The sequence below is a fragment of the Orycteropus afer genome, unplaced genomic scaffold (assembly GCF_000298275.1).
Source record: "Orycteropus afer afer isolate SDZICR_OR568_19922 unplaced genomic scaffold, OryAfe1.0 scaffold00244, whole genome shotgun sequence".
Lineage (NCBI taxonomy): Eukaryota > Metazoa > Chordata > Mammalia > Tubulidentata > Orycteropodidae > Orycteropus > Orycteropus afer.
Window position 1 is genome coordinate 3362469 of NW_006921831.1, and position 4138 is coordinate 3366606.

Genomic DNA, 4138 nt, shown 5'->3' on the forward strand with positions numbered 1-4138 from the left:
CCTGGCTCAGTCCAGGCAGTCCTGTGCATCCTGGCCGAGCCCCGGTGATCACCATGCACTCCCAGGCCAAGCCCCGGTGGCAGCAGAGGATGTGGGGGAGAACAAGTCTGCCCTCAGCCCCTTGGTCAGTCACTAGGGTCCCTCAGTCCAGACATCCTGCTCCCTCCCCCCAACACACCTGGGCACCTGTGTCCACTGTCCCCAGGCCCCTCACCCCACGGGCTGCCAGAGCCCCGACCTCTGTCTGCCAAAGTCCTGCCTGTCCCAACCCCAAAATGCCTGCCCAGCATCCTTTGCACAGAGCTGTCCCCGAGCACTCAGTTCAGCCTCCATGTACCCAGCCAGGGACGGGTAGCCAGCCCCAGACCCACACCTAGAGGCTCCACAGAGCACTCCTGTCTCCTGGGGTGGCCTTGGCAGTGAGACTTCTGTTCAGCTCTGCCATGGGGCATAGATGCCTCCTTCCACCACCAGCCTCCTGCACCCCCTCCCCAAAGTACCACTTTAATGTCCACAGCACGGAATCCGCCTTGCACTCAGCCCCCTCCACGCCTGGACCCTGCCCACGGGCCTGCAGGGGCCCCAAGCCTGGGCTCACGGGTCCTGAGGCAGGGCAGTCCCCCTCGACCAGGGTTGCCCCTCCCAGCGCAGCCACTGCCTAACGCACTGAACTTCCGCCCTCTGCCCAAGGCCCAGCTCTCGCTGGGCTGCCTAGGCTCTGCCCTGGAGGCCTAGCTAGGGCCCCAGCCCTCCCTATCCTGGGCAGGGGACCCCACTAGCTTATGGGGGTGAGTCTGAGTTGCAGAGGCAGACAGAAGGGCATCCAGGGTTCCACTAACCCCTGCCTCGACCCTCCTGTTTTGCAGCCTGCTGGCGGTACCTACTGCCCCACCATTGCACCTAGTCCTGGGGTAAGCATTGGCCCCGGCCGATGCAGAGAGGTGAACAAAGAGCAGAGGCGCGAGCCAGCAGCCCCTTACCCTGTGGCCTCGTCCACCAGCAGCTCCTGGTCCTCAGAGACAGGGTCGCTCGCAGCTTCTGCCATGGCCTCGCCCTTGCCAGTGTGAGCCTGAATCTGTGCACTCTAGCCTCTGGGTGCTTCTCGGCGGGAGGGCCCAGCGCCCCCATCCCTGCTGTTTCACTTCCCCCTTCCGGCCTGCAGGTTGAGGTTTGCAGTGCAGGGGCCCAACTGGGGGTGGGGTGGGGGTGTTGTTCTCAGTGTGTTGCTGCAAGTGGAGAATAGGCCACCATCAGGAAACGTGAAGCAAGACTCAGGGCCTGTGGTGGCTGAGGGCGGGCGGAGGCCGCGCCAGGCTGCATCAGGAGGTCTCACTGCCTTGCTGCAGCCAACTGGGACACCTCACTGCAATGGCGACACCATGCAGGCTGGCCCATGTCTGCCGTGTGTGGCCGGCGGTGCCCATGTGCCCCCTGCAGTATTGTGGGACGTGGTCCCTGCATTAGTCTGTGCCCCTGCAGTGTTGTGAAACCTGGAGCCCCTGTGCAGGCTGGCCACATCTGTTGTGTGTGGCCGGCGGTCCCCACATTGGTCTGTGCCCCTACAACATTGTAGAACGTGGTCCCCATGTTGGTCTGTGCCCCTGCAGCGTTGTGGAACATGGAGCCTCTTTTTTCATAATTTATTTTCTCCTTCTCGTTGCTGAGAATATACACAGCTGAACACACCCCAGCTGGACAGTTTCTCGAGGTTCAGTCAGGGACACTGACAACATTCTTTGAGTCATGCCATCATTCCCGCCCTCTTTTCTGAGTTGTCCCTCCACCATGAACGTCCACCCCTCCCCACAAGGTTCCCATCTAACCTTTCGAGTTGCTGTTGTCCACTGGATCCCATAGAGATGGGTCTTAAAAGAGCACAGGGTTAAAGGAAGACATGGTTTACTGTGAAGCTGCACTAGGGTTTGGTTTCAAGAGGACTTCAGGGTGTATTTGTGGCATAAGATTTAAAGATTATCTCAGGACAATTGTTTCAGGGGTTCATGAAATGTGTCACTTCTTTGAGGGGACCCTGTCCCATGGCCCATTCTCCAGTGTGTCCTTAGATCCCAGCAGAACCTTCGCCTGAGCTGGGGGTTTTCACCCACGATGCCCCTCGTGGCTGTGCTCTCAAGGGGGCTTCCAGGCTGGTGGCTGAGGGGCCTGCAGAGGTCAGCCCCATGAAAACATCATAGAAGCATCATGGTGGGGAAATTTAGGGGCCTTTCCAGGAAGAGGGAAGGGGAGTCCAGGAGTTCCCCAACACACAGCCTCCCCTCCTTCATTCCCTGAAGGCACGGCCAGTGACCTCATTTGTGGGGCCCAGAAGAGAACAAAAATGTGGGGCCATGGTTTCAAAATCATGAATAATCAAGAGATTACCTCACTCTTCAGAAGCAGCAGAGGATAAGGTTGGAGTAGCTTCTCAGAGACACCTCGAGGGAGGGAATCACCAGGCCTGCAGCCTCAGGACCATGGTCTCATCATACTCAACTGGCACAACATCCTACTTTGTGAGAAGTGACTGGGGTCTTCAAAGCTGTTGAGAGGCCACCTAAGGTGCAACCATTGGTCTCCTCTTCTCTGGAGCAAGAAAGAGTGAAGAAAACAAGTCATTTGGAGACAAGTATATGAGGACCTCAGCCTTCACTCTCCTGAGACCAGAACTAGATGGTGCCCTGCTACCAATGCCGACTTCTGGGAAAGGGATCAAAATTGGAGATCCTGGATAGAGTGGGAGGAGAAATGTGGAACGAAATGTAAAAAAAAAAAAAAAAAAAAACCCAAGAATGACCAGAATTGAATTGAACCCACTCCTGTGGCTTCCAGCCAAACAAAAGACAGGCATATGAGCTGAACATTTACATTAGGTAGATACACTCCTTGGAGAGATCAATCATGGGAGAATAGAAGGGCTGTGTGTGCACAGGGAGACAACTCAGGGGGCAGGAGTCCATGGGAGGGAAGGGCACAGGGAAGAGGTAACTATGGGGAGGAAGTGGGAAGAGAGCTGTTGCACTGTGGGAAATTGTAGTCAATGTCATGAGACAAAGTGTATGTGAACTGCTGTATGGGAAATGAATTTGTTCTGTAAACTTTCACCCAAATCACAATAAAAATTTTAAAAAAATGACCAGAATTACTGATCAGATAGAGACTGGTGGAACCCCTGAGACTATGGCCCTGGGTTATCCTTCAGGCCTGGAAATAGACTCACTTCCATGGATCTGCTCTTAGCCAAACAGTAGAAAGACCTACAAGCAGAACACATACCCCAGGGCTATGCACCCACATACCCTAGGGAGATGCAGCCCTTTAATCAATCAGCCATGAGACATCAGAGGGGCAGCATTTCTACAGAGGGAAAGTTGGACAGGCAGGAGTGTGTAGTTAAGAAGGACACAGAGAAGGGGTGGTCACAGGGAGGAGAGGGGAGGAGAGCTTATTATTGTTGTGATTGTAATTGGGCATGAAACTAAATGTGCATGAACTGTTGTGAACAAAATGAATCTGCTTTGTAAACTTGCACCCAAATCACAATTTTTTTAAAAAAGAGAGATTACCTCACTTCATGCATGAAAATTAACCTAAAATGTATCAACAGCCTAAAGATAAGAACTAAAACTCTTAGAAGAAAATATCAGGGGATGTCTTCAGGACATTGCATTTGCCAATCAATTTTTGGATGAGGCACAAAAAGCATGAGCAACAAAAGGAAAAAATAGATACATTGAACTTCCTTAAATTAAAAGGAGGAGCTCTGGTAGCATAGTGCCTAAGGCACTTGACTGCTAACCAGAAGGCTGGCGGTTCAAACCCAGCAGCCACTCCTCGGAAGGAAGATGGAGCAATCTACTTCCGTAATGATACTGCCTCAGAAACCCAAGGAGGGGTTGCTATGAGTCGGGTCCAACTTGATGGCACATAACAACAACAATAAATTAAAAGGGAGCTCAGGGGAAGTTCCGGCAAAATGGCGGACTAGGCAGAAGGACTGCACAGACCCTCTTCTACAAAGAAAAGGGAAACCAGTTAACACAGATACAGAAGATAATCTTGGACCCCTGAGCCTTGAAGGGAAGGATACAAAAGTGGACTAAACCCCAACTAGCAGAAGAATTTGCGTGAAAATACCAAAAAA